Below are 27042 nucleotides of genomic sequence, written 5' to 3' on the forward strand. Positions count from 1 at the left end.
TGGGACATGCAGCCCAAGTCTGAAATCCCAGCACCAGGACAGTGGGGACAGGAAGATCCCAGGGGCTCACTGATCAGCCAGTCTACCAAACATACCACATAGACACACAGCCATTGTTCTCTTGGTGATGGAGGGCCAGACATGGAGTCAGTACACTGCCCAGCATAGCAAGAAAGGGTTACAGTTTACACAGCTACCCCAGAAAGAGATTCAAATTCAAGACCCAAAGGACACTGTCTTTCAGAACATGACATCACTTTCACACCATTCTGAAGATGAGAAGCTGGAAGTCAAGACTTGGTAAGTGAAGAGTCCTGTATGCAGAAGTTTACTCTCCGTTTTGGAAAGGACCTGGATAGAGCAGCCTGGAGGGAACACAGTGGTGACTTTCAGGAAGTTGCCTGATTTCTGCTGTCCCCTGAGTCTTCAGGTATGTGTGGTTTCCTCTGTATCTTCACTTTCCGACTCTCTTCTGAGTATGTTTATTTTGTCTTTGTCTGTGTCTTTTTGATAAATGGGTTTATTAAAAGTACAACTTCCTGGGGCTGGAGAGAAGGCTCAGTGATTAAGAGCAGTTGCTGCTCTTGCAGAGGGACTGGGTGTGTAACCCAGTGTCTACAACAGGTAGTTCATAACCACCTCTACACTTCAGTCTCAGGGGACCCAACACCTTCTGGCTTTTACCAGTACCTGCATGAACATGATGTACCTAAACTCACACAGGAACACACACATACACACAAATAAAAAAAATAAATAAATCTTTAAGAAATACAACTTGGTAAATAATTCATGAAAAAGTGTTCAACCTCAGTAGTAACTGGCAATGTTGAAGTAATCAGACTCCATCTCCCCCCTGGGTGTATTGCAACAATGTATAACATTGTCATTTGGAGCTAAGAGTGTGAGAAAGGATAGGGCGGTGGTGACATATTGGCAGGTGATCACATATTGGGTCGAATGATTTAGAGCAATATTTGGGAACTAATGCTAAAGAAATAATCACACTCATCTGCATAGATTTAGCTATTAGCATATTCATCCCAGAGGTGTTCTTGACAGTGAGGTGTCTGTAAAAATTAAATGATGCCTAATTAGGATTGGATACATAAATAAGGTATAGTCTTATAAATATAATCACATTAAAATGAGAAAAATGTACAGTGTAATTATTATGGGGCTGCTTGTGATTAACTAAAGAAAGAAACAGTTGTTTACAAAATACAATCTAGGGGCTGAGGATGTGGCCCAGAGGCTGAAACTCTTGACTTGAAAGGCAAAGACCACAGTTGGAATCCCCAGAGTCCATAGGGATGCTGGGGACCTGTGGTGGCCTGCCTGTAAGTCCAGCCTCAGATGAGGAAGGCAGGGAATCCTTGGAACAAGCTGTCAGGTGAGCCTAGATGCATTAGTGAGTTCTGGGTCTGACAGAGAGATCCTGTCTCAAAAAGAACACAGTGAAAGAGTGGTCAAGGGAGATTCCCAACATCAACCTCTGGCCTCCACATTCACACCTGTGAACACACACATGTGAACATGGAAAACACGTCCGTGCTGCATGCATGCACCTGGTAAAAAAAGAAAGTACATTACAATATGTTGGGGTCCACACTAGCCCCACGTTGGGGCGGCCAAAAAATGTTGAGGCCTGGGCCGACCCACATTTAGGCGGCCACTGTATCCCGGCCCAAGCTGCCGCTCCGGTCCATGGGTTGGGGTTCAGCAAGAGCGAGAGTGAGGACAGACTCGAAGAATGCAGACCAGACAGAATGTAATTCAATCCCGTTTATTCTTCAGTCTAAGTCCTAAGTCTTGAGTTCCTAGTACCTAGTCCCTAGCTCCTAGTCCCTCCAAGTTCCAAGTTACTTCTTCCAAGTTCTCTTCCAAGTGCCTGTTACCTGTCTTCTCTCTGCTGTGTCTGGTTCTGTTCTGTTCTGTCTCTGCCTTTTATATGTCTCACTTCTAAGCCATGCCTTTTGGTCACACCTTTAATCATGCCCTTAGGTCTTGTCTCTAAATCTGATCTCTACACGTCTAAGTCATACTCTTAAGTACATACTCTTAAGTCACACACCTTTAATCTCATGCACTTTTAATCTCAAGGTATCTAAACCAAGATTATCAGAGTGTGCTCAGCTGTTGTAAGCTATTGTAATCCAAGTCTCACGTCAGGGTATATGGCTCAAGATGACTGCAAAGCTGATAGCCGCTTTCTGCTAAAGTTAGCCCCCAACAACAATATAATCTTCCCTTATGAGAAGATAGCCCTACATTATGTCGGTATAGGAGCAACTGTGAAGCATCAGAAGTTTCACAGTTGGGTAGCTAGACAGAGGTGGCTTTCAATCTGTACTCCGAGGTGTAGTTCCTAATTTCCTCTCCAAAGAATGTGCCTCTCGTTTACTTAAAAGTTATAAAAAGGAGCCGCCCCACCAGCAGGGAACCATAGGAGCTTCAAGTTTCATGTCAGGTCAAGTTTTGCTGCAGTATGAAAACCTGTCTGAGGCTCTGTGGATCTTAAAGTTTCACTGGGCATTGTGTACCTCCACATATCTGTGTGCAGCTTTCTTGTTCTCTGTGACATCAGGTGGTCTGTGAAATACGTCCACTAAAGGTTATTTTTTGTTTCTTTTCTTTTTTTTTTTTTTTCAGTTCAGTTTCTACACTCAAGTGACTCCTGGACATAGGACAACCCAGCCTGGCTGCTTCCCTTCATAGGACAACCCAGCCTGGCTGCTTCCCTTCATAGGACAACCCAGCCTGGCTGCTTCCCTTCATAGGACAGCCCAGCCTGGCTGCTTCCCTTCATAGGACAACCCAGCCTGGCTGCTTCCCTTCATAGGACAACCCAGCCTGGCTGCTTCCCTTCATAGGACAACCCAGCCTGGCTGCTTCCCTTCATAGGACAACCCAGCCTGGCTGCTTCCCTTCATAGGACAGCCCAGCCTGGCTGCTTCCCTTCAGGTTCTCTCATGGAGAGCATGTACCTGTATCTTAGGTTCTGCTCTAAGTGACATCTTCCAGCCTGCACCAGGCTTGCCTCCTGCCGCCCACCAGGCTCACCCCGCTTGCTCTGCATGTCCTATAAACAAAGCATCAGCACTAGGGAGCTGGGGTTCCAGCCAGCCCACCTGCCTGCATGGCCACAGAGTCACCTACATTCCTTCCTGCTGGTATTCAATGTTAACCCCACCCCACTGACTCTTTTCAGCTGTAAGAAAGCACCTGTAAATCATGCTTTTTCCTTTTCTTTTTTAATGAAGTGTCCCATTTTGTAGCCCTGACTGTCCTGGAACTCATTATGTAGAGCAGACTGGCTTGAACTCACAAAGATCCACCTGCCTCTGCCCCTCTGCCCCTCTGCCCCTCTGCCCCTCTGCCCCTCTGCCCCTCTGCCCCTCTGCCCCTCTGCCCCTCTGCCCCTCTGCCCCTCTGCCCCTCTGCCCCTCTGCCCCTCTGCCCCTCTGCCCCTCTGCCCCTCTGCCCCTCTGCCTACCTCTCAAGTGCTGGGATTAAAGGTTTGCACCATAATGTCTGGCCACTCTAAATCATTTTAAAATAATTCACTGTGGGTCTATAATTACATGTCTATTAGTGTGTGTGTGTGTGTGTGTGTGTGTGTGTGTGTGTGTGTGTGCGCGCGCGCGTGCGTGCGTGCATGTGTCTGATGAGGCCAGAAGAAGGCAACAGATTCACTGGAGATAGAATTAAAGGTGGTTGCGAGCCTCCCAGGGCGGGTACTGGTACTTGAAGTCTGCTAGCGTAGCGAGTAGTCTTAGACACGGATCCCTCTCTCCAGCATGCCTCCCCCACCCTTTTTGGCAGTGCTGTAGATGGAACCTGGGGTCTTATGAATGCTACCCATGTCCTTTACTACTGTTCCCTGCGCTCAGTTCCTCCCTGGTGGATTCTAGGCCTGTGCTATGCCAGGCTCCCATTCCCAGCATCCTTACCCCACTGTTAACAATAGAACTCTTATATTACTCCTGCAGATTTAATTAGTAATAAAATTGCCAACTAGGAGTATTCTGTCTCAAAACTTTAGACCTCATTACAACTCCTGAGCCTTGAAATTGGCACAAGGCAATGCTCCCAGAGCAGCTTTGGGTTCCTGGGCAAATGAACGGTTCACAGCCCAGGTTTCTCTCTTCTCCTGCAGACCTGGACCTCAGGTCCCTCCCTCAGGCACAGTGTTGCATAATACTACTTCCCATTCTGAAACCACCCACTAGTCATTTAAATAGTGTGCCAATTATACAATTTGCCTGTGTAATGAAGTTATTTATAACTTGTCTTTCACCCAAGGGCATGCAGATGCTTTTAAAAAAAATAATATTACCCAGAGTTGCAGGAGTTTCAGCTTGACCTGTGAACACTGGCACTGGCTAACACTGCAGGCCAGTGAGTGTGCAGGTGAGGATGAGAGCTTACATCTCACTTCCTCACTAACCCCCTCTGCCATAGCCACTCTCAACTTCACACTGAAGGCAACGTAAGAGTCTTCCAATCTACGTGATCTTGGAACCGTCAGAAACGATGCCAGAATGTGATCTCAGTCACTTTTAATGGAGGCTGGAGAGATGGCTCAGCAGTTAAGAGAATGGACTACTCTTCCAGAAAACCTGGATTGGGTTCCCAGCATTCCTACTGGAAGACTCACAAGCATCTGCAACTCCAGCTTTCTGGGATGTGGTGCCCTCTTCTGGCCTCCACAGGCATCTCACACATGCATAACATACAGAGAGCCACAGATTTTATACACACACACACACACACACACACACACACACAAATAACATTCTTTTTAAAAATGAATCTTAATTCAAAGTCTTCAATTGCTAATAGTAGAGGGTGCTTCTTTGAGCTGAAGGTGAATGAGGTAGTAAATTATTCTATTTTACCTGAAGCTGGAGATTTTAAAATAAAGAAAAAGAGTTTATTTAGCTTATAATGTGGAGGCCCAAGTCAGTTGGCCTCTTAGTAAAATAATATGGCTGCTATCCAGTGTTCAAGATTGGGCAGCCCTATCTATTCAGCCTCTTGTGAGGGTCCCTTGACAGGGTCACAGCTGAGGTGTTATTGTAGGAACATATCTCTGAAAGAGAGGTCACATGCAAAGACAAGAGGTCAGAGAGATTCAGGGGCCATGCCCACTCCTTCCTGATAGCCTGCTCACCCTACAACAGCAGTGTGAGTCCCTCTGAGAAGTGTTCCCTGTGACTTAATCACCTTATGCTAAGTTCTGCCTCTTAATGGTTCCCACCCACTCCACATGTTTTAAGCACATGTTCCACTGTGGTAGGTAAACCAGATCCTACCCACAGCAGTTAAAAAGGAGCCAAAAGGCTTTTGCATGTATTTCAAGTTTCTCAATGATTTAAAAAAAAAAAAACAAATTACATCAGTAGAAGTTATTTTCTAGTCCTGTGGGAGTTTGGATGAGGAACCTCATAGACTCATATATCTGAACACCTGTTGGTGGAACTGTCTGAGATTAGGAGGTGTGGCCTTGTTGGAGTGGGTGTGGCCTTGTTGGAGTGGGTGTGGCCTTGTTGGAGTGGGTGTGGCCTTGTTGGAGTGGGTGTGGCCTTGTTGGAGTGGGTGTGGCCTTGTTGGAGTGGGTGTGGCCTTGTTGGAGTGGGTGTGGCCTTGTTGGAGTAGCGCTGAGATTTCAAAAGGCCAAGCCACTATCTACTTCCTAGTTAGCCCTTTTCTTCTGCCTCCTGCTTTTAGATCCGATGTGTGCTCTCAGCTACTGCCCCAGCACCATGCCTGTCTGGCTATTGCCACACTCCCCACCAGGATGGTCACGGACTCTAACCCTCGAGAACCATGAGCCCCCAAATTAAATGTTTTCCTTTATAAGTTGCCTTGGTTGTGGTGTCTCTTCACAGCAATAGAAAAGTAACTAAGATGAGAACTGCTTTCAAATCTAAGAAATTATATAATTTACATGATTCATAATTTTAGTTTGTTTCGAGACAAAGTCTCATCTAGTCCAGGGTAGTCTCGAACTCACCATGGAGCCTTTGATGACTTTAAACTCCTGATCCTCTTGCTTCTACTTCCTAAGGACTGGGATTACAGATGTGTGCCCCATGCCCAGATGATGGTGTTATTTAAGAAACTCACATGTGAATTTGTTTGTGTCCTGATATATCCATTTTTCTCAAATGCAACATTGCAGGCTTCAGTATATCAGTGCTTTGAAGACATCGATCATTCCACGCTGTGATTGGGAGGAATCTGCTGTATTAGCTGTATGAATGAGCTATAACACACAAAGCAGGGGTGCCCAGCAGGCTAGGAGCTCTGTCATGGTTTAAATATGGTTGGCCCAGGGAGTGGCACTAGTAGATGGTGTGGCCTTGTTGGAGTAGGTGTGGCCTTGTTGGAGAGGGTGTGGCCTTGTTGGAGTAGGTGAGTCACTGTGGACATGGGCTTTAAGACCCTCATCCTACCTGCCTGGAAGTCAGTCTTCTCCTAGCAGCCTTCAGATGAAGACGTAGAACTCTCAGCTCCTCCTGCACCATGCCTGCCTGGATGCTGCCATGTCCCTGCCTTGATGATACTGTACTGAACCTCTGAACCTGTAAGTCAGCCCCAATTAAATGTTGTCCTTATAAGAGTTGCCTTGGTTATGGTGTCTGTGCACAGCAGTAAAACCCTAAGACAGACAGGCTCCCAAGGCTTTTGACTTTAAAATCTGAGGTGAACTGTCTTTCTAGCCTTAGAAGGTTAAGGTCAAGAGGGGTAGTGTATATAAAGAGAAAGCTGACTGCTAAAAGCTTTTCATTTATTAAAGACGTGGACTAGTGTTAAATGCAGCATCTACAGGTCAACTGAAGAGTGTAGGAGCGTGTCCCAGAATGCCTGACGTTTCCCACAATGCATTCTGTTCCATGATTGCCACCATTTGCCTGTGGTTTTCTTGGGCCCAGCCCACTTCCCAGGACCAAATACAAGAACACAGGATACTCGGGCACCTTGGCCACTCAGAAAATTAAAAAGGTTTGTTCCAGGAAGTAGTGGCAAAGACCAAAATATCTGTTTCTTATTATGAATCACAATATCACACATTTTAAAAATCTGGGGCGGAATGTGCATCTGCGGTGCAGTTATGTTTTTTTGTGTTTTGTTTTGGTTTTTTTTTAGGTCATCTGAAAGCATTTTGTTGTCCCTTAACTTCTGTTGCTATTACTGACAATTCTGTCTTTGGTGCCGGGGATCAAAACACCTGGCCTTGCACATGCCAGGCAAGTCCTACACCACTGAGGAGTGTGCCCTCAGTCTCTGCTGAGACCTGTTCTCCTAATCCGGCCCCTCTGAAGTCCTGGCAGCTTTCTCTTTTATCCTTTTGAGGTCTTCGTTGTTCTGTATTTAGGTTTGTTTAGTGGACTCTGTGTATGAAGATTTACACCTTGGAAGTTCTAAAATGACAGCCACTGTCACTAGTTGTGTCTCTGTCTGATGTACCAGTGAAGTGTTTGCTAGTTGATCTATCTGCCGCTGCCTACTGACCTGTGAACTGAACTGCTGACTTCCAGATAACACAGATGGGAGTTGCTCCAAAGGACCTTTCTGAATAGGTCCACTTCCCCCCGTATCCTTTCTTTCCCACTACCTCTGGTGGGTGGTAGGCTACAAGGGAAGTGAAAGCTTTTAAGAACCATCATTAAAAATAAGGCTTGGAAAAAATTAAAGTTATAGTAAGAGCTTCTTCAAGCCTCTCCTTAGCCGGGTTTAAATCAGGTGGTTGAAACTCTCCATGCCGTTCTGAGATTTAATTTGTTACATTTGTTTTTATATGTCCAACCCCACTCTCTTTCAGACCTCCTTGGCCATTAAAGTTTTTCAACTTTATCACATAAAATCTCTTAACGTCTAATTCCCACACCAAAGACCCTTTCAGGGTTGTCTCTGTCACTTGCTGTTTCCGTTGTCTCTCGCTCAGGATATCAAACGTTTCCTGTAGCTTGCATTGTGTCCTCCTGTGAGTTAATTGTTTGTCTAAGAAGTCTATTGGAGAAAATAAATTTCTAAAGTCAAGAAAAGTTCGCTCCTGGGTTTTTACCCTTACCTTTTCTGGGGAGCCTGAAATGTCGTTAGTGTGATCTACTATCAACGAAACTACCCATTCATCCTTGTATCGCCCATTTGTGGGTCTGTATATAAGGACTGGCCTTTGGTTCCCACCTGATGTAGGTGGATTTGCCTTTTAGTCCATGCTGTTTTCCCCATGGCACTGTGGCGTGGAGGTGGAGAACACTGGGCATGTCTCCAGGCCATGCTTGCTCTGGGAGGTTTCCTCGTGTGCCAACTTTTCCTTGACTATGCCTTGCCTTGTCTCCCAGAATATCCCTCAGAGCTATCCCACACATACCCAGGATCCACACAGAGGCATACGTGGCTGGGTAAGTATCCCAGAGCTCTCGGGAGGTGAGAACCTGGGCTCAGGACTTGGCACATTCCCCAGGCTGTAAGCTGACTGCTCATTTCCCTCGCCCCTGCTTGCCCTTGGCTCTCTCCCCTGTGTGTTTCTTGGTTTCTTTCCCGGTCACTGAAGCTTTAAGAAGGCTTTGGTTGTCAACCTTTTCAGTTATTTTCAACAGGAAGAGTGATCTGGGTAATTAGGTTGCCATACTGCCAGGAAGAGAACCCTGCAGGGCTTGTTTATGCAAAACAGAAAGGGAAGAAATGATATTAATAAAACACACAGGTTGGCAAATAGCACCTGCTATTATTCATCTTGTGAGTGGGCATGGCAATCTTATTATATCCATACACCCAAAGTGGCTTTGCTTCCCTCTCGGGTGGTGTGAAATGCTGCCGCAGGTCATGTACGTGACTTTCTGAAGTCATAGAAAGAGGACGTGGCCGGCACAATGGAAGAGGGGGAAAGGTCTCTTCCACTTAGAAGTGGGGCGTCCAGGTAAATGTCAATCTTTCCTGCCAATCGGTGGCCAGCAGGTGCGGGAACAAACAGCCCTGAATAAATAACTCACATCCTTCACACCCCACCTCGGCCTCATAAAAATAGCGTGCTCGCCTGCCAACTCCCAACTGTACACATAGAAAGCGGACTAAATTGAGCAGGGATTCCTTTCTCTCCGACTCAGGTATTTAAAAATGCTTTTTTTTTTTTTTTTTTTTTTTTTTTTTGAGACAGCTCACTGGGTAAAATGTTTGTCATACAAGCAGGAGAACCTGAATTGGAAAACCCAGAACCCACACAAAAGAGCTGGGCACAGTGGTGAGTGCTTGCAGCGGGGGGAGGCAGAGACACAGGATCCCTGGGGCTAGCCTGACAGTGTAGCCTAATGGGTGCGACCCAGGTAAAAGTGAGAGAGACTATCTTTTAAAAATATAGTAGATGTCACCTGAGGCTGACCTTTGGTCTTCGTGTGTACACACATCCAAAAGATATTTTAGTTCAAGTGAAAAGACAAAATTCCTTTATCAAAAAGGGAAGATTGAGAGTCTCTTTTCCAAAGAGCCATGTGGTAAGCTATACTATCCCTGCGTGTGTGTGTGTGTGTGTGTGTGTGTGTGTGTGTGTGTGTGTGTGGCCTGAGCTCCTTCCTCAGATGTCCTATCCGCAGCCTCACCTGTCTTTCAGGCCAGCTCTGTCCACTCTCAGCCCGCATAGACTCTAGAGCGCTCCTGTCTTATACAACACCGCACTAATGGGAAGTAATGAGATGAAGCAGACAGTGATGTGTGAGGTTAGCCTCGGCCAACCCTGAGCTGGGAGAACAGGAGGCAGGGCAAGTTCTGCTTTGTCAAAATGACATTCCCACAGTGAAAGTGACATTCTCACACGGGTCCTCTACTCAAGCTTGCGTCACATGTGCGGTGAGACTGAAGATGGAGAGGTATCCAATCTGTGGCCACCTGGCCACGACTCTCAGGAGAGCTGTAAATGCAGCCTGTACATTTGTAGACTATAATGGCATGTCACAATGTCGGAAGGTTGGATAGCCCTGGTTCCTCAATACCATGATGACCACCTAACCCCTGGGCTCCAAATCACTGTGGCTACCTTCTTCTGTTTGCCACTAAAGCCAATTAACCCTGGTGTCTGGCAGGGCCCCAGGACCCACCTCCCACTTAGAATTGCCACAATCCTGAAAGTGCATACTGGTCCACACTAAAAAAAGAGATTATTTTTGTTGTTGTTTTTGTTTTACTTTCTTTTGCTTTTTAAAATATTTATTTATTTATTTATTTATTTATTTATTTATTTAATTAATGTGTATGAGTATGCTGTAGCTGTCTCTGGACGCACCAAAAGAGGGTATAAGATCCCATTACAGATGTTTGTAAGTCACTAGTGGTTGCTGGGAATTGAACTCAGGACCTCTGAAAGAACAGCCAGTGCTCTTAACCTCTGAGGCATCTCTCCATTCCTTGTTTTGGCTTTGATTTGGTTTTTTTTTTTTTTTTTTTTTGAGACAAAGTTTCTCTGTGTGACCTTGGCTGTCCTGGAACTCTCCCTGTAGACCAGGCTGGCCTCGAACTCACAGAGGTCTGCCTGCCTCTGCCTTCCAAGTGCTGAGATTAAATGCATGGGCCACTGCCACTCAGCTCCACACTTACTCTTGAGAATACAGTTATGTCACACATTCCCACTGGAGTCTTCCTGTACAGTACGGGGACCTTGATTTCAAGTTTGCTTCAATCTGACTAAGAAGTGGTAGATGCTATTTAGCTACTGCCTCCATATCCCGGCTCTTGTAAACCACGCCCACCCCAACTGTGTTCACACCCACGTCCCACTGTGATGTCCTGCTTCTAATCTCTGCACTAATTTCTGAAGCACTGGACCTCCCAAGGAGGTCCATGAGTTTAGCTTACATGAGTTTGTTTCTGAGTCCTTGATTGACATTTACCCTGTAAAGATGTGCTCTGTGTGGGGGTCATAAGAATGGGGGTTACCTACAGCTGTGCGACAGATCACCTTAGACCTTGGCAACTTAAAGCCATGAGTTATTCTTACTGTTTCTAAGGGCCAGCTACCAGCAGTCAGCTGGGTGATTCCCTCTCAGAGTTTCCTATGAGGCACTGCCAAAATGCTGTGGGCCTGAAAGCTGGACCCCACGTCCAAGTTCACTGTGATTATCAGAGAGAGAAGAAGCCAGATTGACTCAGTTAGCTTGGAGAGGAGTTAGAGCCAGAACAGCTGAGTTGAACCAGCCATCCAGAGATCAGAAAAAAACTAGAAAAAGTGAACTTATTCAGTAGTAAATCTCAGAGGCTGAAAACATTCTAGACCCAGATAAGATTGTATAGAGGCTAGAAGTTTCCAGGACAAGGCCGAGGTTAGCAGACTGAGGTGGTAAGCCTTGGAGACAAGAACTACTTCAGGCAAATAAAAGTTACTTCTACATTGAGCAGCTGCCAGGCTTCCTCCGGCTCACCAAGCTCATGCCGGCCCTGTTCTTTGTAATATTTAAAATTCTAAGATTTATTTGAACATAACTTCTGGATACTCCATTGTATCCCAGAATAGAAAAGGGGAATGATTGACTTTTTTTCAAAAAATAAAATGTTTTGTCTGGCAGTAGAGTTTGAAGTAAAAACTTTTGTAAGTGGTTTAATATGTTCTGATATCTTGGGGTTTAATTTAAACAAGTAAATTGATTTAATCTTCAGAAGGCAATTGAGACACAAAGGGGGGTACAGAATGCATGAGCTCCAATTAAAAATAAGTAGGAATCTAGTTGAGAATATTGCTAAGTTTAGGGGTTTTTTCTCTCAGTTTCTTAGATCACAGGCCTCCTCAGAAGACAAATAGTGCTGGGTATTGCAGGGGTGCATGGCACTGCAGGGGTGCATGGACACTGCATGGGGGCATGGGCACTGCATGGGTATTGCATGGGTGTGTGGGCATTGCAGGGGTACGCGGGCATAGAGCTCCTGGCACCTTCTGAGCTGGCTAGTAACATTTCTGTCCTTGTGTGAACACATAGGAATGAGTCCTCTGATACACCTACAACCACTCACAATGGTTATTGAAAATGGATCACAGATCCACACTAAAAGCTGGAACTATAAGACTTCCTGTTTGGTTTCCAACCCTGGGACAAGGGGCTGAGGTACATATTTACATACCACAGTAGATCTGGCCTCCAGGTTCTCCCAGCATCCCTCAGTCCCTACCTGGTACACCCTGCCCCCAACCCTGTACTTTCCAGCTCAGGATCTGGCCTGCCCTTCCCCCAGAGGCTCTTCCCTATACAAGGCAGACATTTTGGTCCCCCCAACCCCAATCCAAGACTAGCTCATGTCTTAGGGGACAGATTAAAACAGTTCTAACTGGAGTCCCCATAGCCCATTTTGACCTGTCTAGGATGTCCGCGGTCTTTGCCCATTCACTGCTGTCTTACAGAATCCCACAGGCTCCATAATTCACATAACTGCATAACCATACCTCACCACTATAGAAACTGAGACATCCCAGAGGAGGGGACCCAGCCTTGTAGCAGCCCTCTTGCTGCGTTGCCCCTGGTGGAAGACAGAGGGCAAACTGGGCAGGGACAGAAAGACTGGTGGCTAATCTGACAGAAAGACTGGTGACTGTCAATAGGGCAGGATTAAGAATTGCCATGGAAACCAGCCTCTGGGCATGCCTTCTAGGGAGTTATACACTGTGTTAACTGAGGTGGGAAGCCACGCCCTGTGTAAGAGTGACACCACTTCGTGGACTGGAGCCCTAAACTGAGTAAAAAAGACAGAGTGAGCCAAACAGAGACATTCATCTCCCTTGTGTCCAGACCGCCTCAAGTCTGACAGCCATGTCTTCCCCACCTTGGTACATCTAACCCTTCTTAAACTTTAAGCTAACTTAAAGCTTTCCTCTCCAAGTTGCTTCTGTCAGGTATTTGGTCTCGGCAATGACAAAGGTAACCAAGGCAGAGACTAAAGACACATCCTTTCACGAGAAGCTACCCCTGCAATGGTGGAACTACTCACTGTGGGGCCAGAGCCCCAGGGCTAATGGCCTCCCAGGCCCCACCCCCTTTGCTGTTGCAAATGATTAATAATTAACTCTATTACTTCTTATTATGACCTGGCCAGGTCCCCGGTATTTGAGACTGAGTCCTATCTATTTATTTGATCAGCTTAGCACAATTACTGGGCGATTATCCTTAATCTATTTTTCTATACACTAGACTGAGTAATTCCCAGCTGTGTGCCCCAGTAACTTGAGTCTCCATCAGCCTAACCACAGCGTGCACTGCCCTTGGCCATGTGCTCATGGCAGCCTCTTCCTCCTCTCCCTTCTTCCTCCCCCACCTTCTCCCATTCTTCTCTCCTTGTGGTCCCTACCTGTGACCCCCAGCCCAGTTACCGAAACCCTGAGTGCCCCTATTTTCCCAGTAATTGTCTATAGCCACTTGGATTTAACCAATCAGAGAAGACTGTTGAGAAAAACTCATGCAGCATCATTTGGTGTGCTCGTTGGGACTGCAACGGAATCCTGGGAGCCAGTATTTAGCATTTGAGTATCTAAGGATAGGCTGATTCCAGGACAGACTTCAAATTGGCAGGTAAGGAGACTGACTGGGCCTAAAAACTGGTTAAGTCCAGGGAAGTCAATTACTAATAGAAAAAACCCCAGGCTCCAGCCTTCGTGCTCAGGTAATGGATGTCCCAGCCACCTTGGCCTGAAGCAAGGACAATAGGTCAGCAGCAGTTTCCAGACTCCCTCAGCTGCTTCCTCAGTAACAGTTCCCAGACCTGGACAGTAAGTTTCCAGTCCTGACATCCTGGTAATGGAATGTCAGTATCCACAGAGATGGACCCAACAGATTAACATAGAGGTCACCTACCCTGGAATTCCCTAATGTGCTTTGAATCAGGCCTGCAAGCTCACTGGGTCTCTCTCTCTCTCTCTCTCTCTCTCTCTCTCTCTCTCTCTCTCTCTCTGTATCTTGATAATGGGAAATCCCAGCATGCTTGACTTCTGCAGAATAAAATACTCTGCGTTTACATACTATTTGAGTCTGGGGTATTATTCTTTGGCCAATCATGGAACACCACCACACCAACCCCCAAGACCCCTTCTCTCTCTAGACCCCCTCCTCGGCAGGCCAGGCCCTGTCCCTGCCCACCCCCACCCCTTCCAGACATCACTGCACTGGGGCTTCCATTTCCAGCACAGGCTTTTGGGGGATCCATGTGGAATACAGCGCCTGTACTTAAACACTCACAGGTTATTTGTGGGTTGGAGTGAGGTGATATGGCTGGTATTTTGGGGTGTTTGACAGCTCAGTGCACCCCCTCCCTCCCAGCTCCTCTTCTTCTCCAGCTGCCCTAAATGTGGTGACAGAGGCCACCTTGAGTGAAGCCATCCAAGGACTCCTGCTAGCTCAGTCCCTGGATGTCAGAAGAAACAAAAAAGCTGTGTGGAGCACAGGAGACCTCAGCTTAGTGATGCACAGGCCTACCCCAGTGCACCATGGGAGGCGCTAATTTCAGTCATTAGGGACCTGGCAGTAGCACATATATCATGGGAGGAGGACAGGTGTGAAGAAAAACCATTACAATTAACAAAGGTGCTAAAGCAATCAGGTGGCCGCCCACTGAGAGCAGGGCTGGGCCAACGAGCCTCAGAAGGTTCCAGAAGCCTTGGCAGAGGTGAGTAGGCTGAAATTTAAAAGCAGAACCTGAAGGGGCCTGGTAGCCCCTTCATCCTAGGTTATTCCTGAGACCCTCCAAAGTCTGAGGGCCTGGAAAAAATCCACAGCCCTCCACAGTTTAGACCATGAACACCATTCTCCTTCCATTGTGAGCTCCCCACCAGCACCCCCGACTTTCCAGAAGGCCTTCAGTCTGTTTCCTTAGCATATGGACTCCGTGCTTGTGCATGGTTTTGAAGGAACCCGTGGTATTTAAGACATTTTAAAGATTAATTTGTTTCAAGGGATTGGAGAGATGGCTGAGCAGTTAAGAGTGCACACTGCTCTCCCATAGAACCTGAGTCCTATTTCTCGTACCCATGCAGGAGCTCATAGTGCCTTTAACTTTAGCTCCAAGGGTCCCACATCCTGTTAGCCTATGAGAGCACAGCACTCACACACACAGACCCACACATATACACATAATTTTTTTTTTGCAAACAACAATTTCAGGAGCAGCTCATAGACCAATCTGCCACTCACATTCTACTATTCATTTCTATCAGAAACATGGGGGAAACAATCATGAGCTCAGAAGGGCGGGCGTCTCGTCTCTATCACTGTCTGTCTTAGTCAGTGTTCTATGGCTGTGAAGAGACACTATGACTGTGGCAACTCTTATAATGGAAAACATTTCATTGGGGCTGGCTTACAGCTTCAAAGATTTAGTCCATTATCATCATGGCAGGAAGCATGGCGGCATGCAGGGAGACACAATGCTGGAGGAGCTGAGAGTTCTACATCTGAATCCAAAGGCATTAGGAAGACAGAGACACTGGCCTGAGCTTTTGAAACCCCAAAGCCTACCCCTAATGATACACTTCATCTAACAAGGCCACACCCACTCCAACAAGGCCACACCCACTCCAACAAAGCCACACCTACTCCAAAAGGGCCATACCTCTTAATCTCTCTTAAGTATTGCCAGTCCCTGATGATAAAGCAGTCAAATATTTTGAGCCTATCTATTAATATGAGCTATTCTTATTAAAAGCACCACATTTGACTCCCTGGCCCCCGTGGGCTTATAGCCATATCATAATGCAAAAATGCCTTCAGTCCAACTTCAAAAGTCCCCATAGTCTCTAACAGTCTCAACATTGTTTAAAGTCTGAAATCTCTTCTGAGACTTACGGCAACCCCCAGTAGAAATCAAAATAAAAAAGCAGATCACATACTTCCAACATACAATAGCACATATATATATACATATCCCTAAAGGGAGGAAACACTAGGCCAAAGCAAGGGCAAACATCAGCTGGGAAAGGTCTAAACTCTGCATCTCTTTGTCTGATGTAAAGGTGCTTATTAGATCTATCCTTTTAGCTTTGTTAGCCGCAACACACTTCTCTCTCTTGAGTTGACTTTGTGCTTGGGCTGCATCTTTCCTTGGCAAGTATCCTATGACTCTTGCATCTCCAATGTGTTGGGTTTTCCAAGGCATCCAGGCCTGGCCTTCACAGCTTCATACAATGGCCTCTATGGGCTTTCTTGACACACACCTGACCCCAACATCGTTCCTTAGCCTTGGAAGGAGATTCTACACCCCCTTTCTTTCTTTTATGTTTGACTTTAAAGCCAGAACCACGTGGCCCAAACTGTCAAGTTCTTCTGCTTTCTGGGGCTGAAACTTGGCTCCTTGTTCAAATACATTTTCACCAGTTTTCTGTTTTCTCTGGCTTTTCCTTAATTGCTTTCCACAAGTTGGAAGCTTACTGGGTAGGGGCTTTTCCTGGGGCCAAGACTCCCTTTGTTCCATTTACCATCAAGCTCTCCTTTAGACCTTTTATCTCCTTGAACACTGGACTTAGCTCCACTATACTTCCTGGAGTTCCTTTCCTCCTAAAACTGTATTTTGTATTTTTCCTTGCTCGGTTGCTCCTTTTATTAAAGATCTGCATAAGAGTGGCTACTAATAACCAGGCAATACAATCTATTTGACTGTATTCTATTTCAATACTGAGCTGTCTTGAAATCTCCTCTGCCAATGCCATTAATCCAAAAGTCTTCAGTTTAGTGTCAAGCAAATTTTTATGGACAAGATCAGAAAGCAGCCACATTTTTTGCCAAAAATATCACAAGAAATGTCTCTAGACTACTTATTAATATTCTTCTCTTTTGAAACCTCTTGAGCCAGGCCACCATAATCTACATTGCTTTCAGCACTAATGTCTTCTACACGCCTACTAGTATGGCCCATTAGCCCCCACTTAAAGCATTCAGCTGGTTTCCTAATCCAAAATCCAAAAGTCCACACTCTGCCAACAAGAATCATGGTCAGGCCTGTCTTAGCAATACTCAATTCCTGGTTCCAACTTCAGTCTTGATTTATGTTCTATTGCTGTGAAGAGATACCATGGCCACAACAACTCTTATAAAGGAAAGCATTTAATTTAAGCTTGCTTATAGTTTCAGAGATTTAGTCCATTATCATCATGGCAGGAAGCACAGTAGCACACAAGCAAACACAGAGCTGGAGAAGGAGCTAAACGTCTGAATCCAGAGGCAGCAGGAAAAGAGAGGCCCTGGTCCCAGTTTGAGCTTTTGAAACCCCAAAGCCCACCCCCAGTGACACACTTCCTCTAACAGGCCATAATTACTCTAACAAGGCCACAATTACTCTAAGGCCACTCCTGATCCCTCCCAAGTCACTAGACAATACACCTGAGAGTGTTGGCATTAAACACGTTAATAGCAAAGAGTATAATTTTGAGACAATCGAAAGTAAATTAATATGTTGTTGATAGATTAAAAGAAAGTCCCTGTATCTATGCAACATTTTTAAAAATGCCTTCTAGTTTTTAGCTACTTCCAAAAAGAGATTAAAGGTCTGTAATTCCTGGGCTGCTAGTCGAGACACTGCAACTGGGCCTGCCACCTTTGCAATGACGTAGTATTCACATGGATTATGGAACCACAAGGACAGATGGCTAAGCCTGATTAAAGGAAAGAGGCTGAAATTACCAGAAAAGATATGGCAAACACACATATCTAGGGCATTCTGATGCTTTCATGGGGGCTGGGAAGTTGTGAGCAAACTTGTCTTACCCACACTAAGATAACACCACGGACCCAAGATAGGGTACCACCAGGGACACAAGATAGAGTACCACCATGGACCCAAAATAGGGTATGACCACAGACCCAAGATAGAAAACCACCACAGAACCAAGATAGGATACCACCATGGACACAAGATAGGATAACACCATGGACCCAAAATAGGGTACCACCATGGACCCAAGATAGGATACCACCATGGACACAAGATAGGATACCATCATGGACCCAAGATAGGGTACCACCATGAACCAAAGACACAATTTACCCAAGTCTAGCTTGGTGAACCCAGCGAGTTCACTGAGATTACTTACAAAACCATGGAGAAGTCTAAGCCAGCTGTGTCACCAAAAGACACACCCCAGGTGATGACAACACACAAAAGTTGCATCCCTGAGGCTCCCCGAACAACTAACAGGTGATGTTATCAGCAATTATTATTGCTTTTATAATGTATTAGTAAAAGTTATCATTATTAACTTATCAAAATAGTCTGCGAACATACGCAGACATGGTAAATTAATATCAAAAGGAGAAAAAATAGCTTGAGAACTTACCAAGCCACCTGACAAAGGGTGACACACCCTCACTTGGACCCCATAAAAAGGACACTTAATACCACAGTGCTGTGGTGGTTTGAAAGAAAATGTCCCTTATAGGCTCATAGGGAGGGGCACTACTAGGATGTAGTATGTGGATGTGGCCTTGGTGGAGTAGACGTGGTGCTGTTGGAGAAAGCGTTGTCACTGGGTGGGCTTTGAGGTCTCAGATATTCAGGCCAAGAAGTGTGGCACTCTCTTCTGCTGTCTGCCAATTTGAATGTAGAACTCTCAGCTACCTCTGCAGCACCATGTCTGCCTGTGGGCTGCCATGCTTCCTGCCATCATGACAGTGGACTAAACCTCTGAACAGTAAGCCAGCCCCAATGAAATGTTTTCCTTCATAAGAGTTACTGTGGTCATGGTGTCTCTTCACAGAGATAGAAACCCTAAGACAAGTGGCAACAACCCCACTTGATCTGTCATTGGACCACCTGGTACGTGTGTCCAGGACGGAAAACATCCAACTATCGTGGGGCTCCAGCTAAGCATGGTTCCCCCTGCTTTATGCAGCCCACTGAATTATGATCCTTCCATCTGTCCCAGTCCCACATTTCACAGGTTTGGCTCCTACATCAGCTTCCCCAGGGGGTTAAGCTTGAAGCTTAACTCATATCAAAAATGCCAGAGATATGGGACATTCTCTGAAAGAAACTACAAGCTCTCAGTAACCTGGGCTCAGTAGCAAGGCAGCATGTGCCACAGGCAATGGAGCTGGTAAGACAAGCCAGCTGGGCTAGAGATGATGTCATTAGGAGGTCCTGATGCCAGGCATGGGGCTGTGTGATTTGGGGTCTGCCCTGCTGGGCTGCAGCCTCCCTCTTGTGTGTTCTTGCTAACCTGTGTTTCCTCCCTGTTGGAATGGGGACCCTTGCTCTGGACTGTTGGATATGAGTGATGGACACGGCTAAGTACACATGTGAGTGCAGGTCCCTTAGACATCCAGAATGGGGCACTGAACCCCTGAAGCTGGAGGTACAGGCAGTTGTGGGCTGCCTGATGTGGGTGCTGGAAACTGAAGTCCGGTCCTCTGCTAGAGTGGTATGAACGAACGTTTAGCCACCAAGCCATCTCTCCAATGCCTGAACGTATGTATCTTGGTTTTCTCTTATAACTCACAATTAGGGGTTTATGCTGAGTCATAGAAAAGACTGGAATTTTGAATAGTGTTGCCCTATAAACCCTGGAGGACTTTTGAAGGTGGGTTCAATACATCTTATATTATGAAAGGAAAATAAGACCTGGAGTGGAATGTTATCATTCGAAGAGGTGTGTTTGGGTGACAATTGATGTAGATAAGGGTGGAGTCTGTGATGGTGGCCTTCCATGGTCAACTTGATTAGATTAAGAAATTCTCAGGGCCAGGCAGTGGTGACGTGCACCTTTAATCCCAGCACTCGGGAAGCAGAGGTGAGCAGATCTCTGAGTTCCAGGCCAGCCTAGTCTACAGAGTGAGTTCCAGGACAGCCAGGGCTACACAGAGAAACCCTGTCTCGAAAAAAAGAAAGACAGAGGAAGGAAGGAAGGAAGGAAGGAAGGAAGGAAGGAAGGAAGGAAAGAAGGAAGGAAGGAAGGAAGGAAGGAAAGAAGGAAGGAAGGAAGAAAGGAAAGAAGGGAGAAAAAAGAAGGAAGGAAAGAAAGAAAGAAAAGAGGGAAAAAGGGAGAGAAGAAGGAAGGAAGGAAGGAAGGAAGGAAGGAAGGAAGGAAGGAAGGAAGGAAAGAAAACAAATTCCTAGGGCTGGGGTGTAGTGGGAGGTATTTGAAAATACTGCGTGGCCCTGCTAGCTCCTGGCCGCCACCATGTTCCCACTCTAAGTTCCCACACTAAATGTAGCACAGGATGGCCAGGAGTCCTGGGCTGGGACCCATGCTGCTTCCGCTGGTCAGCTCCATGGACTCCATGGCTCTAGGCATGGCCCTTGGGCCAACTCTGCCACCCTCATAGTGCTCGACTCAACCCCAGACAATAATCACCATCCTCGTGGTACCCAGTAGAAAGAAGACTCTTAATGCTTAAAGATTATCCAATGAATTTATATATAGCAAATATTCAATACACAAGATGCCCACACAATTAGAATTGTTAACCCAATTGCCTAACCTTGAATGAATAACTACCTTAGACTGTTAGAGCCACACGGACATCTTCTCTCCTCTTCCTTCTCTCTCGATCCGTCTTCCTCCCAACTCCTAGCTCTGCCTACCTCTTCTACTGCCCAATCACCAGCTCTAGCCTTTATTTTACAAATTAAAATGGGCAGAAGTTTCACAAAGTCCCCTGTGTACTGACTCACTCCTCCTCTGCAGACCCTCCCAGGAAAGTGGAATTAGCATCAAAATACAAGGCCAGGGCTATCCACAGCACTGGGGAGACTCTCCAATGGGAAAACTCCCAGCCATGAAAATATGAGGCTCTGAGTTTGGATTCCCCACATCCATGTAGGTGTGGTATGACACACTCATAACACTGAGGGGATGCAGAGTAAAGCAAATAGCTCATTGGCCAACCAGTGTAGCAAATCAGTGACCTCCAAGTTGAAGAAGAGGCTCCATCTCAAAAAAACAATGTGGAGAATGAAAGGAAGACTATCAACACCAACTTCTGGCTTCCATATGCACACACACACAAACACACATAAACACATATAAACATACACACACATACACATATATATACACATGTACACACACGCACATAAACACATACATATACACACATAAACACAAACACACATAAATACATATAAACATACACACGCATACACACATACACACATATATATATACACATGTATGTACATAAACACATACATATGCACACATAAACACATACATATACACATATACACACACACACAAACACACATAAACACATATAATCATATACACACATATACACATACACATATATATACACATGTACATACACACACATAAACACATACATATACACACATAAACACAAACACACATAAACACATATAAACATACACACACATACACACATACAAATATATATATACACATATACTTAAACACACATAAACACATACATACATACACCACATACACATAAGCATACACACACGTACACCTATACACACATACACACACAACATATACACACACAACATACAGACACACATATACACATAAACACATACATATACACACATATACATAAACACATACACACACACACTCATACAAATACACTATAAAAACAAAAACCTATAGCATTAATGAGGCACATGTCTGCCTCCGAGGGCATCCACACAGGAGAGGTGGTACTATCCCATAGGGCTCCAGCCTGAGTAAAGGACAGTAGCTCAGGAGGCTTGTCCCTCGGTGCATGGGCCCACTTCCAGCCTCAGGGCTCGGGAGGCTTATCCCTCGGCGCATGAGCCCACTCCCAGCCTCAGGAATGCTTTCTTTTCCTCTGTACACTATTTCTGTTCCTGTTCTGAGAGGCAGTGTGGGGGCTGAGTAGCATCCTTCGTGTCTGTTTCCCGATTACCCAAACGTGAGCAAGCAGCCTCCCTCCCGCCTCTCCCACCAGAGCTGAGAGCTGTTCTCCTGCCACACCACCATTGCAGCCAGTACCGACTGCATCCTCAAACTGCTAACCAAAATAAGCTCTCCCTCCCTTCAGTTGCTCTTCACCAGGGACTTGGCCTTAGCAACAAGAAAACCAACCAATACACAGCAAATGATGATGCTTTTCTGTTTGTTCGTGTTTTTAAAGATCCTTAACCAGGGAGACATGGACACCTGAGGAGGAACGGAGTGACTTTGGGTGGAAGGACAGTAAGGGGCGTAGGTTCTAGAACCATCACTTTGGAGTCTGTGGGGAGAGAGACAAAGGAGGCAGATGGCTGGAGGTGGGAGGCAAATTGGAAGAGCGGAGTCATGTTGGCAGAGGGGGCGCACGCCTGAGCAGGAGGGGAGAGTGAGCGGACAGAAACCAGTAAGTTAATAGGCTTCTTGTGCATTTATTTTAGAGTTTAACATTTTTTTAAAAATGTTTAAAAATCAAAACCAATAACATCTGGTGGCAGTGACAGCACCGTTTGGGGGCTTTGGGAGGAAGTCTAGTGGGATCTGGCTGGCAGACAGGCAGCTGAAGGACAGGAAAAGGACATCGAAGCTGCTTTCACTGTGTAGACGGATGGGCCTTTTTCCTTTGCTTTATAAAAGGTCAATTTGGCTGCTCTGTGGAGAGTAGGTGGGGTGGAGGTGAAGCAGAAACAAAGAGGCTGGATGCTGGTCAACATTTGTGGGCACCTGCTGGGCACCAGCTGCCACACAGACCACAGAGAAGGACAACGTGGCAAAGGGTCAAGGTGCTGTCTGGCAGAACTGCTATCTTCTGGAGGTGTCAGACAACTGGTAAACCTACCTGTCAACCATCTATCTATGTGTGTGTTCATCCATCCATCCGTTCATCCATTCATCGGCTATCTGTCCCATTCATCCTTGTACCTATCCATCCATCTGTCCATCCATCCATCCATCCATCCATCCATCCATCTATCCATCCATCCGCTATCTGTCTCATTTGTCCATTTATTTGTCCATCTATCTGTCCATCTATCTGTCCATCTATACATCTATCCACCTATCCATTTATCTATCATCTACCATGCTACTTATTGTCTATCATGATATTTTCTGTTTCATTTTGTAGTATTGGAGATTAAACCCAAGGCCTTAAGCATGTACTTCTGAATGTTGTCTCCAGCCCTTCCATCTATCTCTATGTATCTGTGTGTATGTATGTATGTGTATCTATATATCTGTATATTTATCTATTTCCTACCTATCTCCTATCTCAGGAGTTGAAAAGAGAAGAAAGCAGAACTCGGGGCAGAGAGACCACAAGGGGGCAAGTAGAATTGAGCTGGAGATTTCCACTACTTACATAAGGTCCAAGGGAGATAAGGTTAAGCCAGGATGAGATTTGGAGGAGCACATCCCAGAGTGGGTGGTAGAGATGAGGCCAGGGAAGGCCTGTGTAGTGATGAAATCCACAGGGCCAGTGAAGGAGAGATGAGAGAGCCTGAGAAACAGTGCTGGGAGCAGGTAAGAGAGGCAGAAATGCCATGGAGGTCACAAGGGTGATGCTTGAATCAGGTGAAGACTGCCATTGGGGATTATAGAGCATCCTTCAGGCTCCTGTGGAGGGCTGGCTTGGAGGGCAGGAGCCATTAGGAGGTGACTCATATGCTGTGTTATGGGACTATGGGTCAGGCAATTTTTCCTCAGGGGGCCTGAGCCAGCATCTCTGGTCTCTGACTTCCAGTGGCACCGATTCTAAATGTTTCCAGTCTTTGCCAAAACTCTGAGGTGGGGGAACACCACCCTTCCCACTGGATAGGAGCCAGCGTGAGGGTGGTAGATAAGCAGATTGGGAGGGGCGGTGAAATTTCAGTTGGATGCCAGAGCAGCAGCACAGGATCTGTGGGGATGTGAGAGGATCCTGTGGGTGAGCAGGGCTGGCATGGTTTCAAGGTTTGGGGCCCTGAGATGCTACAGAAATGCAGTTGTTTACCAAGACAGGAAGGGTTAAAGGAGGAGAAACAGCAAGAGGAAGCCAGGGCTCTGGTTTATGGTATGTTAAGTCTGAGACGTGTTTTGAAGCCACATGGAGGGGATTAGTGGGTAGCTAAGTTTCATTTCTGTGAACAACACCATGACCAAGGCAAATCTTATAAGGACAACATTTAATTGGGGCTGACTTACAGGTTCAGACTGTTATCACCAAGGCAGGAGCATGGCAGTGTCCAGGCAGGCATGGTGCAGGAGGAGCTAAGAGTTCTACATCTTCATCTGAAAGCTGCTGGGGGAAGACTGGCTTCCAGGCAGCTAGGATGAGGGTCTTATAGCCCACACCCACAGTGACACACCCACTCCAACAAGGCCACACCTTCAAACAGTGCCATTCCCTAGACTAAGCATATTCAAATCACCACAGTAGCTAAATGTGCCAGTTTAAGTTCTGGGGATATCCAGGCAAGGTATAAACCACAGGTGTTAGGACCAAGATAATGGTCAGAGCCCTGGAACACTGCAGGTAAGAATGGCGTGCTGGTGACATTTTAAGATGGCCTTTCAATTGTGGGTCTGTTCAAATGTGCATACACAAAGATGCAGTATCTGCAGAGGCAGAGATGGGTGTCCGACACCTGGAAGCTGCAGTTGTAGGCAGGTGTGAACCACACAATAATTCTCTCAATCTCTGAGCCATCTCTCCATCCACTAAGGAGGCTGGGCTACAACTTTTGAATGTGGGCCAGACCTTAGATCTGCTTCTGAAACAAGCAGGGTGAGGATGCTTTTAAACCTGTGCATGTGACGACAACTAGGATTCTCTCTGCTGATTGGATGAAGAACTCTCCAGCTGGCCTTGAAGAAAAGGCAGGGCCAAGTTGTCACCACAGCAGAGAGGAAGCATTACGAGGACCACCGGTATCTTAGAGGCTGCATGTGGACCTAGAACCCAGTGAACAGTCAGAAAGGTTCTGATCCACACACACCTGGTTATATGTAAAAGTAGTCTTTCCTTGGCTGAACCTGCAGGTGAAGACATAGTCACTTCTGTCTCTCATGAGCTCCTGAGTGGCATGGGCCCAGGCGCTTTGTGAAGACTCCTGATGTACAGAAACAGGAACATGAAGTGAGTATGTGTATAAGCTTAGAGTTCTCAAGACCTATATTAACAGGGTTCTCAAACACTTTAGTCTCCCTTCTAACCCACCAACCAAAGGTGGAGGGGAAGAACATTAATAGGACAGTGGGATTGTGGGCCTGTTTAGAAGTTAGTTCCTTGGGGTGACTCCAATCCACCAAATCAGCCCAAGTCTGTGGAAGCTGCAAGAATCAGCTGGAATACCACGAGAAGTTCTGTGGCGCATTTAGTTCTATGAAGTGAAGACCGGGGAAGACCAGGGAACAGTTGCAAGGCGTAGCAATGCAAGAGTGTCCTCTCGATGTCTGTGGGGTTATATTTATACTCTTTCTAAACATCACACACCCTCTCAAGCGTTTACTCCAGCAAAATGTCACATGACCCCTCACGTGTCTGCTTCGCTTCGGCAAAACATCCTCTCCCAAGACAGCTTCCAGAGAGATATCACAAGACACAACTGAGTTTCCAAAGAAACCAGGAATTTCTACCTCAAGTATGCATTAAGACTACTTAATGTGTAGACATTTATTACACAGCGACAGTACATGGGAACCAGAGGTCTAAGTACCCAGGGCTGAAGGGGAATCTCAAGAGAAGCTCACAGGCAGGACCCCAGGGGGGCTTCCAGCACCCAGGGTGGATCCAGAAGCCAAGGAGTGTTGTTGGAAAAATGGAGTTACTGCTGAATCAGTGCACAACCCTAGAGTTCATGGTGCCCATTGTCACAAATGCTAATGAGCAAAGATAGGAATTAAATTCTTAAGTTGTATTTCAGAGAGAGAAGGCAGTGCACCAGCACCCTAAGAATTGCCTTTCATTTCACCTCCAGCCAGCAGGCCTTGCACCAACAGGAGCAAAGGCTTTCAGTCGTGCCACAGTTTACGGTCAGGTGGTCAGCCAGGGCGCTGAGGTTCATGTGCTGGGGCTTCTCTCACTGTGTCTCCCGCACTTCATCTTCATGACTGCTTCTTACTTTGTGTGCAGATAGGTTTGCATATTCCCGCTTGTTTTATCCGCGGCCACGGTGCCTCGGAGTCCTCCTGCAGTGCCACCAGGGATTAATACAGAGGAGCTAACCCAGGGCAAACAGAAGTATTTACACTGTCTAAGTGCTGATCGCCTCCTACAATATGAAGAAGGAATGTGTTCCAACGGCGGAGAGTATAAAAAGTGTTCCTGTCCATGCCTCTTGCCCCCCTCTTCCTTAGGACAGATGATTTGGGGTCTGGAACTCTGAGACCGGATTTGGCCACCTCAGCCCTACCAGTGACGTTAGGCAACTGTTGTAGAATAACACCACACAGAAGCCTGATACTTGTGCCTAGGTCAGAAAGATGTCTGGTTTTGGCTGAGGCCAAATCTCTGGTAGCGCATTCACCCAGCGTGTATGAGACCCTGGGTTCAATCCTCAGCTCCACACGAAGGTTCAGATTTAGGAAACATGAAGAACCATGAGGCTGGATCCTGTTCGGTAGTAACATTAACAAGACTCACTGGCAGTCTAGACACAGGGACAGAGAAAGGAAGAAATCATTTCAAGGGGGTGCCTCTCCCCCCAAGGTGGGGGAGTCACTCACCCTGTTAAAAGAAGAGGTTGGCTACTTTTCCCATTGATACAGGGGCTCAGCTTATAGTAGGATATCCTCCCGCCTCCACCCCCCCCGCAAGGTGGGAGGAGCTAAGGTGGGAGGAGCTAAGGTGGGAGGAGTAAGGAGAGGAAGAAGAGGAGCTGGGGAAGAGAGGATGAGAGAGAGAGAAAGAGAGGGAGAGGGAGAGAAAAAGAGAAAGGGGAACATGGAAGCGGATGTGTGCATGTCTCTAGCAGTTAAAGGTAGTTGGTATATCTAGGTTGGGTATTGGGTTACACCTCTGTGTGAGCATCTTGTTATTGAGCATTGCCAAACATATAAAGCCCTTGGATAATCTAAACATTAGAGTCTCATTTGTACCGAGCTCATGTGGATGGTGGGATGGTCTGGGCGCTGCCCAGCCTTGTGGAGACAGCGTGGGA

General features: G+C 46.3%; 1 long non-coding RNA gene across 2 annotated transcripts; it reads left to right on the top strand.

Annotated features, from left to right (window-relative positions):
* Nucleotides 1–22006: 22006 nt before the first annotated feature.
* Nucleotides 22007–26960, top strand: LOC143435017 (uncharacterized). Of its 2 annotated transcripts, XR_013104980.1 has the most exons (3): nt 22012–22310; nt 22541–24811; nt 24923–26960. It is a non-coding gene; the product is annotated as an uncharacterized LOC143435017 (long non-coding RNA). The 2 variants fall into 2 exon arrangements; XR_013104979.1 differs by having other exon boundaries at nt 22007–22310; nt 22541–26960.
* Nucleotides 26961–27042: the final 82 nt, after the last annotated feature.

Source organism: Arvicanthis niloticus, chromosome 18 (assembly GCF_011762505.2).
Source record: "Arvicanthis niloticus isolate mArvNil1 chromosome 18, mArvNil1.pat.X, whole genome shotgun sequence".
Classification (NCBI taxonomy): domain Eukaryota; kingdom Metazoa; phylum Chordata; class Mammalia; order Rodentia; family Muridae; genus Arvicanthis; species Arvicanthis niloticus.